At 40.7% G+C, this 23,618-nt stretch overlaps 1 protein-coding gene across 3 annotated transcripts in view; it reads left to right on the forward strand.

Annotated features, from left to right (window-relative positions):
* The window catches only part of GABBR2 (gamma-aminobutyric acid type B receptor subunit 2), a 553,394-nt gene that overhangs the window by 90,952 nt on the left and 438,824 nt on the right, over positions 1-23,618 (forward strand). The window lies entirely within an intron of this gene.

Raw genomic sequence — 23,618 nt, forward strand, 5'->3', positions numbered from 1 at the left:
AATTCATATTAATTAAGCATACCTGGTAACCAGAATGACTGAAGCCATTTTTTTGTATCTGGGATGTAGGTTAGCATAGGACATGAAATGAGCAACTAAAGATTTCAATAGTAAAAAACATCATTTATGATGATGTTTGTGATTGCATGGTGGGGGGGAGTGTTGTAAACATTTTATAAAAATTTAGTTAAGAAATTCTCCTTACACATGACCACAATGTGCAAGGGGCTCGGACCTTGGAGCGGCTTACCACAATATCATAACACAGAACAATACATCTATGTTGCACTGTATTAACGAGAGAATGAAGAAAAAAAAGTTAAAAACAATTAATAAATGTTTTTTAATCAAAAAATGTATCAAATAAAGTAAAAGTCCCCTAAACACCAACATTCTCTATATGCATATAAAGTACTAAAACTACAAAATCACAAAAAAACACATAATAGTTATCGCTACATCCGATATGTACAATAAATCGCAAACATTATTGGACTTGTTCAATGAATGCCATAGAAAAACTAAAAACTGACAAACGTGAAATTTTCATAAAATCCCTTCACCAAAATGTTTCAAAAAGTGATCAAAAATATTATGCGCACCAAAATGGTACCACTCAAAACATAAAAAATAAGTGAGGTATCACCATAATTGCCAAAAAAATAAGGATTGTATAGCCTTTAAAAACCCATTAAAAAGTTATGTGAATAAAAAAGTGACAAATCTTCTCTTCACTTCAATGCCATTCCAAAGGTTACCACCACATATGGGCTATTGTTATACTCGGGAGAGATTGTGTTAGGGTTGGGTAACACAGAAGACAGGGGATAGTGTGCCCTGAGCTCGCCCCAACCTCTGTCCCTTCCTATAACCCCCCCATGCTAAACCGTGGGGCGACTACTTGAAGACTTGGAATACACTAGTTAAGTGCGGGAAGGGAACAAGATGAACAGACTAACAAACATAAAACACTAAAGAGTAGTCAAACTAGCCAGAGCCACAACGAGAGGGTACGTCAAGAGCAAAATCAGTAAGCAAAGGGTCAATGTCAAAAAACTAACCGAGATCACAAAAATACAGAACACGAGCAGGTCAAACCTAATGCAGATAGCAAGCGATGAAGGGATTTCAAACACTGACACAGATGACTAGTGAATCTGCAATTTATGCAGCCTGAACCCCACCTCCAGAACCTAATTAGAGCTGGACAACTTCTGGGAATTAACCCCTCATGGTGCAGAAGAACAAAGGACAATCGCAGACACCATGCAGACGTACCACAACTCCCAGCAGTCCAGAACACAACCCCTAAACAGCGCAAGGTCTTAGCAGCTGCTGCCCAGAGGGCGTGCCAGAGACCGCTGGTAGTGGATGAGAGGTGGAGCCTGCGGAGAGACGTGCAGGAGGTTAGAGAACGCTGCTAGCTCCACCAGAAGCATCGGAGGAAGGACCACAAGTCCCAGCATTCTCCCCTGTGAACCTGACAGATTGGGTAGCACATTTTGTGGAGCATTTTGGTATTTTATCCACTGAAATGTTTTGAACCCCTGTAAAACAATTAAAGGGTTAACAGACTTCACAAATCATGTTTTACATATGTTGAGGGGTGTAGTTTTTATAATGGGATAATTTATGGGGTTTTACTATTATTTAGGCCTCTCAAAGTGACTTGAAATCTAAGCAGATCCCTCAAAAGTAGAGTTTTTCGGTTTTTATGAATATTTTAAAAATTGCACCTAAAGTTCTAAGATTCATACTATACTACAAAATATAAGAGGATGCATAAATCTATGTAAAAATAAAGCAGACATTTGGTAAATGTTAGCTATCCAGTTATTTTGTGTCGAAAAAAGTCAAAAATTATGAATTTTGCAAATCTAGAATATTTCCCAATTTTTGCTAAATATCAGTTTATTTCATAAATAAATATCATCACCAAAAAACTAACATCAAGTACAATGTGCCACAAGAAAACTGTCTCAAAATAACCTGGATATGTTAAAGCGTTCCAAAGTTGTAACCACTTATAGTGACCAATGTCAGGTTTGAAAAAATGGACCGTGTCAGCAATGTGCTTTGGCGGCAAAGGGGTTAGACAGAAAGAATGGAATGGAAAAAAGCATCAGTGGGAAGGCGTTCAAATGCTTCGAAAAGACCAGCAAAATCAGAAGTACAAATGATGCCCAACGGAAAACATACCCTTTAAATTATTTGAGTTACATGACTTTTCTTTTTCTGCTTCAATTTGCTGAAAAAGATACATGTGTGATGTTGGCCTTATGTAATAACCTGTATCTGAGTACCCTGGCTATAGATGACTGTAAAAATTTAATTTATTCAAAACAAACCCTACTTTTTAACGTCCAATCAGTCATTTTATGTGAAATATTCATTAATGAAATAACATTGTAGAGGGATCAATAGTAGTAGCAGTGTACATGAATTCACTGAATTGAAAGAACCAGCAAAATAAGATTTCCGTGTATTGCACTGAATAATGAATGGTTTAATATAGACACAGCTGCATTCCTTCAGTACTCTGTGCAGGAAATAAACAAAGCTGCTGCTTTCCTATCATAATCCCATTGTTACTTAAAAATGAGAGAATTATCTCTACTTGAGATTGGTCTTCTCTGCTCACTTTAGAATAGCTAATACTAATTGGGCAAATTATTAATATTACTGCTATCGTGGAACTTCCATTGTCATTAATAATCATAATTGTGATCATCAATATCACCATAGGACATAATAGGATAAAAGGAATAAAAAAATAACATAAAATGATAGACTATACTATATTACATAAGAAGATACAACTTGCAGTATACTACTACCTCCAAAGCAGCATCATATTTTGTAATTGGTTCTTTCCATGCATAAATATTATATATATATATATATATATATATATATATATATATATATACATATATATATATATATGTTCAAAATGTATAAATCATGTCAAACTCAAAATATTTAATGTTTGTTTTTAGGGAATTTAAGAACTTTGGAAATATGGACAGGGCCAGTTAAAATAGCCTTAGTTAGATAGTTATTGTATATGAAACCTAATAGTTCTCAATTAGTAATAATAATGGGGGACATTTATCAGGGTTATTTTGCCAGTCTTCAGCCCTTAAATCATTGCAGTTCTGTGTGAAATGCAAGGAATTGTATTTTTTTTTGCTCTTAACCCCACCTCCCTGTGCTGGTCTGGAAGTGTGCGCCATTTTTTGTGCACTTTGTTCATGCTGCATAACTGTGGCACAGACAGAATTGTGGTGCACATCAGTTAATAAATGTGGTGCAAACTCTGACTAAGCACTAACACACTCACTTATGTGCACATTTTTCAGTTTTTTGGACATAGTGCAGCCATCACACAAAACTGGCACAAACACTTTGATAAATGTGGGACTATGACCTGTCCTGCACACCAATCCCTCATGCAGTACCATTACCTGAAAAATATAAATTAAGGCATTAAACAATTGAGAAAAGAATACTTGGGTCATAAAGGGTTAAAACATACTGGTCACACACTAGTTAATAGTCTTCAGGATTTGACTGGCTATTGCCATCAATGTCTTTGGGTAGACAGATGGCATAATCTAACAAATTTCTACCCTTTAGACTTACACGAAAACCAAATAAACAGCGTATTTAGGAACCATATTTTAAAGGACCTCAACCACCAGGATCAAGGATTGTAAACCAAGCCCACTTAAATACTGATGTGTGCCCCCTCTGGTAGGATCTGCTCTTCTTTATAGGGGTATTCCCACAAAGACAAGTTTCTTAAATGTACTTGGGATAACCAAATAACACCTTCTCTAATTCAATGTTATTAACAAAAAGCAGCATTTCACAGATATAATTCCAACCTATCTCTGTCAGTCCTGGTGTACACAATTTCAGTTGCCCCCAGACACAACCCTGTAACTTCTGACTTTAGGGTCGGGGACACCATCCTGCCTAAGGCTTCACAGAGCTTATCTCTCTGCTCTCTGCACTGTAGCTCCGCCCCCTGCATTGCAGAATGGAGCTCCCTCTTTGATGCACACTGAGACACAGAATTTGAATTCCTTCCAGCAGCAGCATGGGGAGAACTACAAGCTACAGGGAGGCACACCAAGAAGGCACAGCAGATCTATTGTGTTGTGAAATAGCAGAGATATAGTAAGAGAGCTAATGGATCTGATCTGTCTCATCTCGCTTTCTATGTGCTGGACACTAGTGAATGTTCAGAAGCTAAATAAAAGTGTATATAAACTTGTACCCTGATAATCTAACCACATTTTCTGCTCCCAGAACTAGATGGGTTATAATGTGTCTGCTTAGAGCAGATGTGGTGAACCTATTGCACGGGTACCAGAGGTGGCACTCAGAGCCCTTTCTTTGGGCACCCGGGCCATCGCCCCAGCACACCAGACAGGACTTGAAGAATCTTCCTGCAGTTCCAAGCAACTTAGAAAATGCTGCTTTCAGTCATATTTTGATACTTACTTCACTACTTGGGACTGTAGGAAGAGGGAGAATGAATAGATAGGGCCGAATTATCTTTGAAGGACCTCCTGCTAATCCCTACAGGTCTACAGAAGGACACTGGAAAGAAGCTAAAATCATGCAAATTTTCCATCTTTCTACTGTGTTGCTGTCCTCAGGAGGCCAATATGATTGTTGAAGAAGAGAGAGCAGTACGTTACAGCTTTAATTTTTGGTTGGCACCCCCGCGATAAATAAGGGGGATTTTGGGTGTCTTTTTGAGCACTCAGCCGCTAAAAGGTTCTCCATCACAGGCTTAGAGAGTCCCCTCCCACACCCTGGAATTTGACTCAGAAACAGCAATAAAAACTGCATAAGATTGTGAAGTATAGGGTGAAAAATTATCTTTATGGTGTTACCTTCATTAGGGGATTGATATTTGAGAATTTTCTTTCATGGGAAAACCCAATTAAGCTTCCTAGGCCCTTGATTTTAAGAAAAAAAATATGCAAATGAACCTGAGGGACTCCAGGCTCCATTAATAGCTCAGAGCCCCTCAGGTTAATTTGCATAATTTTAAAAGCTTTTTTTTTTTAAAAAACCAGGCCATAAGAAGCTAAAAGAAGAGCGGATCCTGTCAAAGGGGGCACACACCAGCATGTCAGTGTGCTTGGTTTACAATCCTTGATCCTGCTGGTAGATGTCCTTTAAAGATAGTATTACATCTTTGTGCAGACAATATTCCTTCTATGTAGAAAAATAAACTGACAACATTTCGGTCTTAACATTTTTATTCTATTTGCATTCATGGTATTGTGAAAGTACATGTGTTTCAATATGAGAAGTCTTAAATAAGGTATGACTTCAGTATACAGAAGTTAATAACAGCTTTAGATACTAGTATTTCTGCTGGCTAATTTCAGTCAGTTATTGTGACTGCCGACTCTTTCATCTTGTAGAAAGAAATTTTGGTTACTATATTTTTTTGTGCACTGAAGCTAAACTTTTCATGCTATCTACATATACTTAATTTAATCTATAGTTAGTTGTATTTCCTACTCTGGGTATATTTTCGTTTAGGTTTCTTTTCTTACACTGTGATTAGAGATGGGCGAATTTGTTGAAATTTGTTTCGACCCGATTCACCAAATTTTTGCGAAAATATCGATTCCACCCGAATCGAATCATGACAAATCACATTAAAAAACTGGTGTTTCCTGGCTGCAGACAGCCTGTAGTGTGTTGTAGAACATTGTGCCATGCTTAAATATGCATAGGGAGAGTGGTTTGGTCTTCAAACAATGTTGTGTTTTAGTATGACACACACACATGACAGCCGCCGCTCTTAGAATCGCTTCACTCTTCATATCCATGGGCACTTGAAGGGGCCATCTTCACCAAATAAGTAAAACTGGAAAGCAGCCTGCAAGGTATCATTTGTTCTAGGGCCAAAATACCACTATAACATCAAAGAGTGCACTCTTTTTACACTGACATCAGATGATTCCATAGATGATGACAGAACCCGATGACAGTTCTGTTAAACGCAGATACATGTAGAATTCCCCAAAAGAGTGGAGAGGCTGTCGGCAGTAATTTTGCACCGATGTCACTGATCATTTTGCCCTTCTTTTCATCCGTTAGTGTCTGCTTTCAATCGGTCAATAATCCATCAGTATTGCTAAAGCCAAAAACAAACAGGAGTGGTTCCAGAACAGAGATGACCAGTAAAAGGGATATTTGCATGTTGTGTGTGTTCTGTATCCACTCCTGCTTTTGGCTATCAATCCTGAGGCTTTTAATTCTTTCTGACAGATGAAATGAAGGGAAAAACTAAACATAGTGGTAACGTCATAGAGTGGTGGAGGGTGAAAACAGCATTATGAAAATCACAGGGTGTCCAAGGGAGACAGCGGTCAGTTGGCAGCAGCATGAGTAGGACTCAGAGTGGCACAATGACAAATTATGGAGGTGGCAGCAACATGGTAGGCCACAGAGTGGCACAATGAATTTGAAATGAATTAGAAGTTTAAATGAATTTGAAGTTTAAATTTTTAACTTAAATTTAAAGATTAGAGATGCCACATGCATCATCCATTGCAATTTCCCAGAAAATATAATGTCTTTGCCAAAAAAGAACTTCAAAGGTGGCCTTGGCAGCAGCGGCATAAATTCTTTTGGTGGCAGCAACATGGTAGGCCACAGTGTGGCACAATGTTAGAGCATGGAGGCGGCAGTGGCAGCAGAAGAGCGTGACACAATGACAAATTCTGGAGCTGGCAGCAACATGGTAGACCACAGAGTGGCACAAAGTATTCAAAGTTTGAAATGAATTTGAAGTTTGAAATGAATTCGAAGTTTGAAATGAATTCGAAGTTGAAATTTTCAATTTAAATTTGAAGATTAGAGATGCCACTTGCATCATCCATTACAAATTCCCACGATGACAAATTCTTCAGGTTTCAGCAACATGGTAGGCCACAGTGTGGCACAATGTTAGAGCGTGGAGGCGGCAGTGGCAGCAGCAGCAGCATGAGGTCAGAGAGTGGCACAATGAAAAATTCGGGAGGTGGCAGCAACATGGTAGGCCACAGTGTGGCACAATGTTAGAGCGTGGAGGTGGCAGTGGCAGCAGAAGCAGCATGAGGTCAGAGAGTAGCACAATAAAAAATTCAGGAGGTGGCAGCAACATTGTAGGCCACAGTGTGGCACAATGTTAAAACATGGCAGCATGCGGCAGTGGCAGCAGCAGGAAGTCAGAGAGTGGCACAATGACAGAGTGTGTGACAATTCCAGTCCCTGTTAAAGATGGTGGAAGGCAGATGGAGCAACTGGCAGCAGATGTGTGGCATCAGGCGGGTGGCAGCATCAGAATAGTGGCTGAGACAGGTAGTTTGAATCCAGTCTCATTTATCAATGTTTGGGGGAGGCGTCATGGCTGATCTAATCTGATGCATAAGGCCACAGATGTGTTAAAATCCTGGCAGATCCACGCCTGACTCATCTTGACAAAGGTCAGTATCTCCACATTATGGGTGGATAAGCAGGTTCTCTTTGGGGTATTAATGGCCCCCGCCGCACTGAACACCCGCCTGGATGCCACACTACAGGCCGGGCAGAACAGCTTCTCTAATGCAAACTCCGCAAGTTACGGCCACACATCAAGTTTGGCTGCCCAGTAGTCCAGAGGATCCTCTACATGGGGTGGTAGAGTGCTGTCCAAGTAGGTCAACAACTGCTGGTTCAGGGCCTGCTCCATGTCCTGCTGTTGCTGCTGTTGGCGGCTACTCTCCTCACTAGACAGGTGAAGGAAGCTGCGCATTAAGGACTCCAGACTTAAGCTGCTGCTGATGGAGCTACTACTGCTCCTACCCCACAATCTCCCCACAGCAGCCGTGGTAGTAGTACGTGAGCGATGAGTTGCAGGAATCCCCTGGTCAGAACTGACAGAGGATGGACAATGGTGCACATAGGCAGCGGCAACTGTCTGCACAGTATATCTTTATAGTATGCCAGCTGTTCCTCCCTCTCCACAGCTGGAAAAAAGGCATCCATTTTTGACTGGTAGCGAGGGTCCAAGAGGGTGGAGAGCCAAAAGTCTCCCTATGCTGGATGTTGACTATTTGGGTGTCACTAGTTAGGCAAAGCAACATGCTGCGGGCCATCTGCGTAAGTGACTCAGAGAGAATCCCTGCCTCCATCTCCACTGTTTACTGCTACGGTGACTCTGAGCCATCTGCTCCTGATGCTCCTGCTCCTCCTCTCCTGTCACCTGAGTACAAAAAACACAAATTTCATCAGACTCTTTTTGTGCTCCAAGGTCCTCCTCCTCCTCCATTTCAGCCACTCCTGGACTGGTCTGGCCATTACATGTAGTCGCCACTTCCCCAGTGCCCTGACCAGACAGATTTTGCAGCCTCTGGTTCCAGGACATGAAGCAGTGGAATGACGTTATTCATCCCGCAGTCCTGGCGACTGTCAAATAATGTGGCCTCTTCAAAGGGCATGAGCAAATGGCAGGTGTCACGCATAAGCTTCCAGTGGCTGACATCAAGGTTACACAGGGGAATACTCTTGTCCGCTTGCATCATCAAAAAATCATTAATGGCTTTTTTCTGTTCATACAGATGGTCTAACATATGGAGGCTGGAATTCCAATGGGTGGAAACACTGCATATCAGCCTATGCTGGGGTAGGCCGTTCTGCCACTGCAACTCGATAAGGGTGTGCTTGGCTTTGTAAGAATGGCTGAAGTGTATGTACAGTTTCCTACCCATTTTTAGAATCTCTTGCAGATGGGTGGAAGACGTTAGTAACCTGTTGACAACCAGATTGAACACGTGCGCCATGCAGGGTGCATGGACCATCCCTCCTCAGCGCAGACTCCATGTTCCTCCCATTGTCTGACACCATAGTTCCAATTTGCAGTTGTCACAAAGAAAGCCACACATTGATTTCTTCTTGCATGATGCAGAACAGTTCCTCCCCTGTGTGACTTTGTTGGCCCAGGCAAACCAGGTGTAGAACTGCATGACACTGCTGAACCCTGCACATGTGGTATGATGGAGCAGCACTTAGACTTGTGGAGGCAGATGTGGTGGTGGAGAAGGAGGAGGTGGACATTGGCGCAGGAGCAGCAGTTTGACAATGTGGAGGAGAAAGTGGCGTCTCCTGTTCAAGTTGTTGCTGTGGCTGGGTGGGAAGCACATTCACTCAGTGGACCACAAAGGACATGTACTGACCCTTACCGTAGTTACAGCTCCACACGTCCGCACTGCCGTGCCGATTATCTGAAGGACTGGCCCACCTTTTGTTGTACATGCCAACGTTAGCTCCCTGGCCATGCTTCACTTTCTGCCCGCAGATTCAACATATACACATGCTCGGCTCCTCTGGTGTCTTAACAAAAAACTGCCACACTGCTGAGATGGTGATTTTACCGCCAACACTCTGCACTCAGTGGCTACTACTGCCCCAGCCTTGCTGAGCCCCTGTGCCACTGCTTACTTGGACCTGCGAACCGGGATGTGTACCCCACAGCCGTTTGGCTCCTGTCCTCGCACTGCTGCCACCCTGCTGACTAACGCCCACAGTAGTGACTTGCTGCCACTGCCTGACGCACAAGCTGACACTCTCTTCGCCCAGTGAGGATGAATCCCTTGCTACAACCCGCTCCCAAGTACGATTTGCTGCATCATAGTCGATTTGCTTTTCCCTGTCACTGCTATTCTCCTCAACAGTGTCAGTATGCACAGCCTGCCTACTGTACGAAGCAGCGGATGTCTGCCCCATCTCTTCACTGCCAAGCATCTGCTGACTGTCCTCAAAGCCTTTGTCCTTGCTGTATAATCGCGCTGAGCCCAGACCTAGTAGATCTCTGGCTGAGGGAAATGAACAGGACAGAGGCTGGTTGAGGACAGGTGAGCGCCGCTGACCTGCTCCTGGGCCATGCCAATTGTTGTATCTGACGAACCCACGGACTCTTGGCATTGGCTGTCAGATGTTATTTTTGAGCAATTGGATGACCTAGTCAAACACTCAACAACCTTTGGGTTGTTGATCAACACACTGCCGCTAGATGACAACATACAGATCCCCCAAAACGCACACCCTGGGAGAGGTGCAGAAATCACTACAGAAGCTGTGTGGATCTGACACTGATTTCTTCCTATTTGCTTCAGTAACAAAAAAGGACTGCTATTTGGGGTATAAACGTCCCCCAAAACGCACACCCTGGTAGAGGTGCAGAAATCACTACAGCAGCTGTGTGGATCTGACACTGATTTCTTCCTATTCACTTCAGTGCCAAAAAAGAACTGCTAATTGGGGTATACAGATCCCCCAAAATGCACACCCTGAAGAGGTGCAGAAATCACTACAGAAGCTGTGTGGATCTGACAGTTGTCGTGAAGTTCATCTGAGCACACAATTCTGTTAGCAAGGGAGTATAATCACTGGAGCACTATGTACCCAGTCATGATAAATCATCCCCATTGACTAGAAAATGAAGATTATAAATCACATCATGCCCAGAGTCTTCATATGTACATGCTGTAGTTTTCTGTAAAGTTTGTTAAAAGGGGAGTTATGATTTAAAATAAACTGCACATAGTAAAAAGTTAACTGTTTCATATAAAATACTTGAAAGAATGCTGCTTGAGTAGTAAAATGGTTATTTGCTCATTAATGGCTTTTTTTGCATAATGATCATTTCGAATCTAATACTTGACAAATGGACAATATCTATAATACTTGTGAGCCTTCTAAAGTCCTGATGTAATTTAATTAAATGTATGGAATTTGCATTAGGACTTGCTATGCTCAGCAGTTCATAGCAATACTAAAAAGTTTATCAGCCACTGGACATTGAACCTTGCTTAATAGTTCACAGCTTTAAACATTTTATATCTAGAAATTGAAAATCACATGGGCTTTGCCTTTCATTGATGTGGCAGTAGTTTAGCAAATTCATTTAGTTTACCATTATCTGTTGAAAGATAATGTGCAGATTTATATGCCTCCAACTTTGTTGCTTAAATTTTAATTGGATTCATTTCTGATGTAGACTGAATGTTAAAGCTCTGATCAGTGGAAAGAGATACCAGTTCAGTGGTTAAAAGGTTTTAAGATTTTGTTTGCCATTTCAGGCTTTCCCTATCAAAATAAGTTATAATTAAAGCTAGGGATCCATAGTGAGTGACGCAGCTGCCAGGACCTCCCCCCTCAACCCGGATGCCTTCCCGCACGCTAGGTTCAGCGTCCCAGCGGCAGCTCTCAATGGGTGCGATAGCCCAGTGATTATTTCCCCGACCGGGGAACGAGAACGGGAAGCCGCGCTGTGACACCCGCGGTTCCGACCAGGGATCGTGTGCGGGAAGCCGTACCAGGACACCTACGATTCCACCAGTAACATCAATTGAGGAGCAGGAGGGAGCCTCTGCCTTGAGACCCCGGACAAGGCTGAAGATTACATCGCTGTCCCAGCTGATTGTGGGACATGAGCTGGTGATACGAGCACCCGGCTCGTTCTCTGGAAGGAGAGTGACCTGGATGCGTAGCCAGCCTTATTTGCAGCCCCCCAGGAGGTGGACCGTAAGGAGCGTAACCTGATGCAGCAGATGAAGCCCTACGCCCACCAATGAGGAAAACTGAGGTATCCCCGACTCGCCCCCCTAACCATAATGGACCCTGGTAAGATTATCTCCTTCACTTCTCTGTGAGCGGATGTTGTTGATTAAGAGAAATCTACACAGACCACAGGGGTGACGACTAACCCTCGTTCTTTTCTGGGAGGGGATCCTCTTTTGATTTGCGACCCTAACATGGGGAATTACGCTACTGCATAACCAACTAACTCCTCTGCATAAGGACTAACTCTCCTGCATGAACCTTCTCTGGATGCCCCTCTCCTAACTATCTATTAACGAAGCTGTCCCTGCTGACTGATAAACTAATACTCTACAACCCTGCTCTAACAAAGGTGGAGTAGACAGCGGACACTGACCTGCTAACATCTAGGACTTTAAAAATCTAAAAAAGTACCACTAATTCACTAACGTCTTCGCTGAAGGCTGCCCCCCTACATCTAAAGTTACCTGCTCCCCCTTTTTGGACTCATTGTGTTTCCTTAATTTTTTTTTTTTTTTTTTTTTTTTTTTTTTTTTTTCATTGCTAGTGGTGTACTTATGCAGGAGTGTAAACGGAGCATTAACACAATAATATCTAACACAAGTCAAAATACCTTACACGATTAGTACTCGGGTTTCTGAGCTACCTGGGTTTAACACCAAAATTGTTTGTTTGTGTTAACTTTTGAATTGTATATTGTGGAGCTCGCCTTTTGTTTTTCATCTGTGTATTTATATTAACATCTGTTTATACTTGTGGCGCTCCCTATATAAGGCAGATTGCTTGCTGTGATCAAATATCCCCAGCATAACATCTTTGGTAATTCTCCTGCACAAGGGTGGTGTACTCAGAATCCAAGCTAAAACTATCTCTGTACATGTGTATAAGTACTCTTCTTACATTGATCGTAATCGAAACATAGTGAGAGATATGGGCCCCAAAAATGTGCAGAGGAAATCCGGAGGGGGAATTGATAAGCTATGGAAGGCCTCCCCGGCTAAAACCAGGCAAACCCCCAAGGAAACTGGGGATGAAAATGAGGGTGGAGCCAGACAGATTCCATCACAGATGGAGGAACTCCCCCCTGAATTAAGAGAAACTCTAGCTGAGATCTTGTTAACAGTAAAGGACACTAAAGCATCGGTAGATGAATCTAAGACAGCTATTGATAAAATAAACACACAGATTAGCTCCCTACAGCTAGAAGTTATGAGAGTGAGAGAGGAGGTTAATAAAGTTCAGGAAAAAACAAAAGAATTCGAAAAAAGCTGTAATAAGATGGAGATGAGCCTGAAAGAAATGAAACTGGAAACTGACCGCAATAGGAAGGAAAATGGTAGACAGCAGGATAAGCTGACCGATATGGAAGACAGGGCAAGAAGGGCAAACATAAGAATTGTAGGGCTTCCTGAGAACGAAACTGAAAGGGATATGTCGGAACAGATAGAGAAATGGCTTGTTGACACATTTGGTACAGATGGATTCTCAAATATGTTTGGGGTTGAGAGAGCACACAGAGTTCCGTTTAAAAAAAACCCCCCAGGCGCTACCCCCCGGACGGTGCTAGCTAAACTGATCAGTTCGCGGGATAGGGATTTTATATTGAGACAAAGCAGGGACAAAGCAGTCACCTTATTAAAACAAGCGAGAATCTCAATATACCCAGACTTCTCGAGGGCTACTCAAATGAAACGCGCTAGTTTTAAAGAAGTCAAAAAAAGGCTAATGGAAGCCAATGTCCAGTATTCTTTGATGTTCCCGACCAAACTACGTATTACTTACAATGACAAGTCCTGGTTCTTCGAATCCCCTAAAGATGTGGCAAGCTGGCTGGACCAGCAGGGACTGTAACATCATTTGTTTGACCTGTTGCGGGGGCTCTTGGGTGGAGTGAGGGGAGGATGGGCGAGTGCGGGTTTGTTGAGGCCTGCGGATGAAGAGGCAGAAGTGGGCCAAATGGGGGGTAGAGAGTCCGTTGGTAGGGGGGGGGGGGAATTCCTTAAGTCTTCCCCTTTTTTTTTTTTTTTTTTTTTTTTTTTCCTCTTCTTTTCTCTCTCCTTCTCCTCCTCCTTATTTCCACCCCTGCTATGTCTTCCACTCCTCTTTATACTATCCTTTAGATGGCAAGTGAGGTACGCATACTAACATGGAACGTTAGAGGCTCCAGTGATAGACTTAAACGCGTCCAGATGTTCGATGTTATTAGTAGACACTTGCCCGCAATTGTCTGTCTCATCGAGACACATCTCACTCCAGAAAACACCCATCGTTTCAAAAAAAGATGGATAGGAAACGAATTTCATGCTTATGGTAACATGTTTTCCAAAGGGGTATCAGTTCTTGTCCACAGAGACATAGATCTCATTGTTAATAGAGCAATGCTGGATAAAGAGGGGAGATTCATTTTTTTACACGGTCGTTTGAATGGAACAAGCGTTATATTAGCTTTCGTGTATCTCCCCCCTCCAGCATCACTTGAGGTCCTACGTACACTGCTGAATTTTTCTGAAGAATTTGGTAACTGCCCCCTAATGATCACGGGAGACTTCAATATGGTAATGGAGGAGGGTATAGATAGACTAAGACAGGGACAAGACTCAAACTCTGGCAAAGAAAAAAGGGGTAGGTTAGCATATTTGTGCGATGACCTCGGTTGGACAGATGTCTGGCGGAAATTATATGGAAATCGCAGAGCATATTCGTGCATGAGTAAAACCTACCAGTCCCTTTCCCGAATTGACCTGTGCCTGGCCAACACCCCATTCCTTGAGTTAATAAGGAAAATGAAATACGAGAGCATAACGATTTCGGATCATGCCCCACAACTGGTGATATTAAAATCGCCAACGAGAAATATGAGAAGATTTAAATTGAACCCCTATTGGATCACAATTTTGCACCCTAAAGTAGAGATTGAAAAGGAAATTGATTGGTACTGGGATATTAACGCACCCTCCGCGAGCCTGAGTGCTGTATGGGACTCTTTGAAGTTACATATCAAGGAATTCTACAAACATAATATCAAACTAGCTAAGGTACAGTTTACCCAGAAAGAGAATCAACTTCACAGGGATCATACTGCTGCAGAGCGGGACTTCATGGATTGTCCATCAGAGGTAAATAAAAGTAGGGTTTTAGAAACCAAGGACAACTTGCACACCTTTATGACAGAAAAAGCCCAACATAAGTCGTTTTTTCGAGCGCAAAACCAATTTGTTGAGGGTGGCAAACCTGGAAAGTACCTGGCTAGTAGGATACAGAGCTTCGCCGGGAAACCCGCCATCACAGCAATTAAAGGTAACGACGGCAGTATTATAAGGGACCCTGATAAGATCCTGGATAGGCTGAGATGCTTTTATTTAGAACTATATCAATCTGAACAGGAACCCAACAAAGCACTAGTGGAAGGATATCTTAAAGATGTCCAATTCCCCTCAGTATCAATACAACAAAGAGAAGAACTGGGGATCCCTATTACCCAACAGGAGCTAGAGAAAGCCCTAGAGTCATTTGAAAAGGACACCACGCCGGGTCCGGATGGACTACCATTCAGTTTTTATAAAAAATATAGCAAGTTGCTTCTCCCAAAATTAACTAGGGTTTTCGAAGAGCTCCTGCGAAGTAATGGAGTGTCAAACTCAATGGACGAGGCCAGTATAGTATTAATACCTAAAAAGGATAAGGATCCTCTGGATGCAGCCTCATACCGTCCTATTTCCCTACTTAACACAGACTTAAAAATTTTAGCAAAGCTTCTGGCCCTTAGACTGCAAAAAGTGATTTCTAAAATAATCCATAGTGATCAAAATGGTTTTATACCAGGCCGGAGGACATGGGACTGTATCCAGAGAACATTTGCCGCCATTGAAGCAGGGGAAGGGGAGCTCCGCTCCATCCTGTCGATAGATGCAATTAAGGCATTCGACAGGGTGGAGTGGAGTTTCCTCTGGGAGACCATGTTGAAATTCGGCCTAGGGGAAAAATTTATCAACATGGTCAGATGCATGTATAATTCCCCGAAAGCCAGAATTAGAATTGGGGACAAGGAATCAGAGATTTTCCAACTAACTCGAGGCACCAGGCAAGGCTGCCCCCTCTCCCCCCTACTGTTTGCCCTATACATGGAGCCACTAGCAATTAACATAAGAAACTCGGCACAAGTAGAGGGCGGAGGATGTGGTGGCCTAGGGGATAAAATCTGCCTCTACGCAGACGATGTGGTGCTATACCTTCGTAACTCCCCTATTACTATCCCTAAAACAATCCATCTGGTTGAAGAATTTGGGACCATTTCGGGTCTCAGGGTAAACTGGAACAAGTCCAACATAATCCCCCTTGACAATGAAGTTAAAGAATGGGCTAGAAGGGAAGGACGCTTTTCATGTGTTAATAATCTGAGATATTTGGGTATTGAGATATCCCATAACATAGGAGATTTTTACCAACTTAATGTAGTCCCCTTAATTACAAACTTGAGGAAGAGAATACATGGGTGGAATGGATTGTCCCTGTCCAAAGCAGACAAAATCGGGCTAACCAAGATGATTTTGCTCCCCCAGATTTTATATGTTCTCTCTGCATCTCCTATTTGGTTTGATGCCTCCTTTTTTAAAATGCTAGAGTCAATAGTGAACAAATTAATCTGGGGGAGGAAAAGAGTTAGAATGAAGATGGGATACTTATATAGACCAGTTGGAGAAGGAGGATTAGGACTTCCTTTCTTTTATGGGTATTTCCTGGCGGCACAGACGGGCAGACTAGTAGGATGGAAAGAGAACCCCTTACTCACAAAAATGATCCAACTATCAGATGGGAAGGTGGATAATATTCTTGAACTACTAGAAAGTTCCCTTCTAAAAAAAGAACCCTATAATAACTGGACAGTAGTAAAGACATTAGTGAAGGCTTGGAAGGGCTTTAAGGAAATACTTGGCCTCCAGGGATACATAAAGGAAACCCCACTGTGGCCCAATTCGTTTTTCAGAGAACCAATGATACTCCCAGATAACATCTTTTGGTGGAGATCAGGGATTAGACACCTCTCTCAAATAATGATGGACGGCCAAATGAAGTCCTTCTCTGCACTATGTTCGAGATATGGTTTAAAAGAAGGGGACTGGTTGCGTTACAACCAATTATCACATATAATAAAAAGTTCACCACAAAATAGTAAACTCTCTTTAGTAACACACAAATGTTTAGAGCTTATTCGTAACACAAACAACCGTAATAATATTATCTCTAAAATATATCAACATCTAAGAAATGATTATTCAGCACATATGAAACACAATTCACGTAATAAATGGGAAAAAGTAATAGGGAAGATGAATGAAAATGAATGGAGAGAAACACATAGGAACACTAAGAGAGGCTCCAGTAATTGGAACCATAAGCTTATACAATTTTTTTTTTTGCATCAACTATATTACACACCACTGGATTTACACAAAATGGGGATTAGGGAGAACTCGAATTGTTGGAAATGTCAAGCCGCAGAGGCAGACTTCACTCATCTGGCCTGGTTATGTCCAGGCATCAGAACTTACTGGGAAGAGATCTTTAAGAAGATCTCGACAATCCTTAAGATATCCCTTGAACCAGCCCTTACCACTGCCATCTTCGGTCTCCTGGATCAGGGGTTAGTAAAAAGACAACATGGAAATCTGATCATTAAATTAATGAATATTGCACTAATTTGTATTGCCCGAAAATGGGGCTCTCATGAAAACCCCAAAATGGAAAACTGGTACCATCTCTCTTGTCAAATTAAAAAATATGAAGATATCCGCGTTAAGAACTTGCCGCGAGAGTCCAGAAGAAATAAATATTGGGATAAGTGGTGCTGAGAAATTTACCTCTAGGTGGTGGGGATGGGGGGGAGAGGGGGAGGTGGGGGAGTTGATGGAGGGACGGAAGGATGGAGGCTTTCTCCTTTTTTTTTTTTTTTTTTTTTTTTTTTTTTCTTCTCCTCCTTCTTTCTCCTTTCCTTTTTACTTGTTTTCTCCTCTTTTATCTTTTTTTTTTCTCTCTCTTTTTGTTTTCGATAGGGTACCCAGCGGACTCTCTGGGGGTGGGTGAGGGAGGGACATTTGGTTTAAGGTATATTTCTCACAGAACCAAAAACGATTAATATTTAAGATAGCTTAATGAGTAAACTTTATATGCTATTGTATAGGTGATACTATGAAACGGTACATCTATTGTAAATGGAAATTGTTGATTGGTCTGTGGTTTGGTATAATTGTTTTATTATGTAAAAATTCAATAAAGATTCTATTTAAAAAAAAAAAGAAAAAAAAAAAAAAAAAAAAAAGCTAGGGATCCATTTCCCAGGATGAACACATTGGGGGTCATTTACTGAGGGCCCGATTCGCGTCTTTGCGAGGGGTTACCAGAATTTTTCCGTTTTGCAACGATTTTCCCTTATTGCCCTGGGATTTCAGCGCACGCGATCGGATTGTGGCACATCGGCACTGGCATGCACGCGGCGGAAATTGGGGGGGGCATGGCCATAAAAAACCCGACGGATTCGGAAAAACCGCCGCATTTAAAAAAAAAAAAAAGTGTCGCTCGACACGTGCTTACCTTCGTCCAGGATGGCTCTGTGAACTCCAGTGCGTTCCGATGCTCTTCAGCGCAGCAGCGACACCTGGTGGATGTCGGAGGAACTGCCTTAGTAAATCTGCCCCATTATATGCTAAATATATTATTCTCCTCACTCACCTTTTGTAGAATAATTTACCAGCAACTGTATTTTTTTAGACATATAATTTACCTTTAAAATATTACCATTAATGTCCTCAACATGTTCCCCAGCCAGACATGTTAAATGCTAGACGGAGTTATCTGCATCATAAGCATGTTTTCTTTCTATGCATTCTGGTGCATCTGGGCATGTCTACCAGCATGGCTGTGAACATATAAAACTCAAATTCTTTATTTGATATGTGTTAAAATTACAGAAAGACTACTATCCCGGGATATAGATGCATAAACAAGCATCAATAATGGATGCCACATCAATAAGTACCCGTGACATTAATTAGGGGATATAAATGTATCATATGGTCTCACTTGTGGCAGACCCCTTCATATACAACATCTGGCTGACAGTGAGACAGACTTAAAGAGGACCTGTCACCTAGGAAAACTCACAGACCAAATGTGGCCCCTGTAATCCTCCCCCCAGACCCTTTCTCCCTAGCCGTTTTTTTATATTAATTTATATTCAGTAAATTGATTTAATATGATTCGACCTCTTACAAAATAAGAGGTCGGTTCGTGTATCTGACGCGCTGGCAGTCGGCGTTATTCATTAGGGGACTTGCCAACACACCCCCAGCACGCCCCCGCCAGCGGTCACATTGCTCTTCATGCAGCGGTAAAGAAGCCCGGCTCGGCAACAGCCGCTGTTGATGCGATGCTGTCGGCATGTCGGCACGCCCCCTAATCAATAACGCCGACTGCCAGTGCGTCAGATACACGATCCGACCTCTTATTTGGTAAGAGGTTGGATCGTATTAAATCAATTTACTGCGCATAAATGAATTTTAAAAAAACGCTAGGGAGAAAGGGGCTGGGGGGAGGATTATGGGGGCCACATTTGGTCTCATAGAGAATAATCAGAGCCATGTGATATAACAAGTCAAGCACCTGTGTGACCAAGGTCAGATTTCTGTTCACTGGAAATAAACATAGAAGCTTCCTATAGAATGACAGCAAGCAGAGATCTAGAGAACTGAGGAATTGATACAGAAAGTATATTGGAATATTGTAAAACTTTTCATCACACAAACAATAACATTTATTTTCTGAAATGGGAACACCCCTTTAACCTGCACAGTCAGATAATGGTATCCCTCCCAGGGTTTACAGTGATGTAGCATGTGTGCTGTACAATTTACAATACCATAGGTAAGATATTTTAAATCAGATATTTTTAAGATTAGATGTACAAGGTCACTTATAATCTATCAGAAACAGAAATGGAATACTAGTTAGAGATTTAGCTAGTTTTTGGTAGAATGTATGTCACTCATTTGCTGGTATTATTGTTGGTAGTGTTCAATAGCAGTGTCTGTCTTTGATGAGAACAGTCTCCTGTCTTTACTTTACTGTTACGTGATTGATCACCTTTCTCTCCTTGAAAAGCCACCTTAGGTCACTTAAGGTTTCTTGCGTGTGTATTTCTGGTATATTTACACAATGGGCACAGGATTCTCATTTTTCTGATTGCTAGGGTAACTGGTGGCTGGACTCCAGGAATTATTCAATTCTGTATTCTTGAGACAGGAGATATATGGGTAAATCATGTCATCTTTCTTGTCACCAGATTTACATGCTACGTTTTACCATTATGAATGCTTGATTAACATTTTCCAAATTGCTTGGTCAAATGGATCCCAATATATTTGACAATGTTCAACCATGTAATACTAATTGATATTCTAATTAACTGCTATATACTTTACCCACAATATTTTCTCTCAATGTCTAATCTAGTTACATGCATGGCAAAATAAAAGTCAGCAGGTAACCTAGATGGAATAAAGGGAATTTAGAGCTGTCGGTCTTCATCTTTGTCTGTGTCCTTGGGGTATTAATTGTCTTGACATGAAATGAGCAGAATCCTTCAGTCAGTGCAGGGCTACCAAAATAAACCATCATAAATGTACTTTTCATATCATCACCCCTTTCCTGTGATCAAGTACAATGGCAAAAAGTAATGTTTCCTATTTTTTTATGTTGATGAGAAGGTTTTAAGTTTTGTTCAGTGTAGGTGAAATACAGGAGGTAATAGTATTTGTTTTATACAACAATCCAGTCATCTTTTATAAAAGAGAAAGAGAAATGTAAAGAGTGAAAATTTTAAAGGAGGGTGAATACTTCCTGTACCCATTGTATGAATTATACTGTAGTACTCTATAAGGACATAGATGAAAATAGTATTATGACTGGTACTGTAGTATGGTATAAGGATAACAATGAAAGTAGTACTAACACTGGTACTGGCATGTAGTAGTATATGAGGCTATACGTGAAAATAGTACTATGTACTGTATGAATGTTGAAGGATATATATGAAATGAGTACTATGACTGGTACTGTAGTAATGTGTCTAAGGATATAGATGAAAATATAACTAACACTGGAACAGGTACTTTATGAGCACATAAATGAACATAGTACTAGATTTAATAATTCTTGTCACTGGCACTGCACTATAGCAGCCTATGAGGGTCATTTATCTTATCTCTGTTTCTTTGGGCTAGTTTTTTTGGTCATTTATCATTATCACCTTTTCCTTGTGTTAAATGTTTTTTTTTCCCAGATGTCTTTTTGTGACATTTGTTACAAATGTCTCAAAAATGTTGCACAAATGTCTCAAGTCAATTCATTTCAAGTTTTTCTTAAGAATGGTTTTATCTGGAGTTTTTTGTGGCAAAAAATGTCTCAAATTTTAGAACATATGGAATAGTAGATGATTGTGTCTTAATTACGATAAATAAATGTCCAGCAGATTTAAATGCACATTTCAAACAGTCACAAGAATTATAATGCACCAAAAAGTCTCAATAAAAACAGAAAAAAAGGAAGAAAAATAGATAAAAAAAAGATAAATGATGCCCTATGAGCAATAACATGCAGTTCTTCAGACTGCCCTACAAGGACAATTATTTCAGATTATTTCAGATACCTGTCCCTCAGTATAGCAGCCACTGGGGCAGATTTAACTTATGTTTTTCTATTTTGCGTTATTTTTTGAACCAAAATGTCTCTATTTTGCACCGTATTTGTCTTATGTCAAAATTTGCTTAGATAGATTTGATCATTCTCTGGGGTTTGTTTTGAGACTTTTTCATATATTTGCGACTTTTTGTAAGCCTCAATGAGAAAAAATTCTATAAATCAGCTTTAGCTGACAAAATTCTGCTGGCAACATACAATCATTTAACAATTAGGAATATTATAGTATTTGGGGGGGGGATTTAATATAAAATTAAAAAAATGGATATAATTTTATGTTTTAATTGTAATAATATTGTTTCAATATTGTTTCAACTTTTTATATGCACATGTCCTATCCCTGTGTATCCTGTACATGGTGCAGCTGCAGTTACCTCTCTTCTATTACATACATTTTAAGGAGAACTTGTGCAGCACAGCAACTTGTCCTTACAATGTATATCACTGACGTATCACTGTGTCCTTATAGGGGGCTATACGCTGCCTGATCCTTCCCCCTGAATACAGGGGAGGAGTCGACCTCAGCAGAAGATAGTGATTAGTTGTTTCCATTGTATTTGGTGGTTTAACAGTGCCCTTATATGGAGACTGAAATCACTGGGGACCTCCTTCCTGCTGATTGACACATGTGTTTAGGCGTGATGGAGTGGGTTAATGTTAACAGACCCATATTATGATGGCTTATATTGTTAAAGGGGTATTCCTGGAATATGAACGTCTGACACAAAAACCCATGATGCTATAAATAAATGAGTACAACAATACTCTATGTCAACAACTAATTACACATTAGCTTATATTTTAAGTGCCCACTTGTATATGAATTATGCTGATTCCTGGAATACCCCTTTAAACTATCATAATTGTTTCCTGTTTAAAAGAATCAATTTAAAACAAAATATTAAAAAACATCAAGAACAGCTGTATGCTCCTGACAAAATGTTTATGGGAAAAATAAACATGAAATACAAAATTACAAAAAAAAAAAGGGTTTTTTTTTCCCCATTGAAGTCTATGGGAGAGTGAAAATCTGTCAATGTGCAGTTTCCATGCAGAATTCTCAATCAAAAGGGATGGAAAAAAGAGGATAAAAAACACTTGGGGACAATCTGCATTAAAATCCCATATAAAAACTGCACATATTGGATGCAGATTTTACGTAGGACAATCTATAACATGTGCAGAGCAGATTTTAAAACCAAAAAAGACAAAAGTTGATTTATCAAATGTGTCTGATTGTTTTTTTCTGCTCTGTAGAGGAACACTTTTGAGACTTTTTTGAGACATTTTTTAAAATGTCGCATATCATAAATTAGGAAAAACATCTGGATTCCTAAGGCTAAAATTTTGGAAAGTCTCAAAATAAGACGTAAATATGGTACAAATACATATTAGAGACATAAAAGTTGCAAAAAACACAACAAAAAGTCACAAAAAAGGTGATAAATCTGCCCCACTGTTCCTACCTAAGTGTCCTGTATAGGACACTTGTTCATTTTCCCTTACTATGTCTCCACTCTGTATTGGTGCCTAGACAGTAGACCACAATAAATCAAAACTAGAGCAAACTGCACTTTTCTGCGGAGTGTGTAGAGTATGCCAAATTAATTAAAACTGGTGCACATTCTTCATTAAACTGGCACCCCATGCACTGCACTGGAAATGTGCACCATTTTTCTAGGTGCACTTTGTTCATGCTTCAGGACTGTGGTGCAGAAAAAATTGTGGCACACATCAGTAATAAATGTGGCACAAACTGTGACTTAGCACTAACACACCCCTTTATGTGCATTTTTTTTCTATCTTGTCGAACACGGTACAGCCGCAACACAACAATGGTGCAGACACTTTATAAATACATGTGCAAGCAATTTGTAAGTTCTTTTCAGTGCAAAGTCAGACAGAAAACTGGTGCAAACACTTTAATAAATGTGGGCTAGTGGCGATTCTCTTGATTACTGTATCTTCAATATTTCCTTGTTTGCCATTTTTCATAAATATATTTTCTTTTTCTTCTTTTTCAAAAACCAGTTAATTTTTTTTTTACTTTAGCCTTGATAATGTGTGGAGCCAGATACTGTATAAAGGGGACACCTACTGGACCAAACCTTTTACATACCAGAGTGTCTTGTTCCACCTTCTGTTATTTCTATATTTACAAGGATTAACCCATTCTGTAAGAACTGTCTTAAAGACAGCCTGGAAAAATATACTGTATGTACTCAAATAAGCCAACCCGAGTATAAGCC

The sequence above is a fragment of the Engystomops pustulosus genome, chromosome 5 (assembly GCF_040894005.1).
Source record: "Engystomops pustulosus chromosome 5, aEngPut4.maternal, whole genome shotgun sequence".
In the NCBI taxonomy this organism is placed as follows: domain Eukaryota; kingdom Metazoa; phylum Chordata; class Amphibia; order Anura; family Leptodactylidae; genus Engystomops; species Engystomops pustulosus.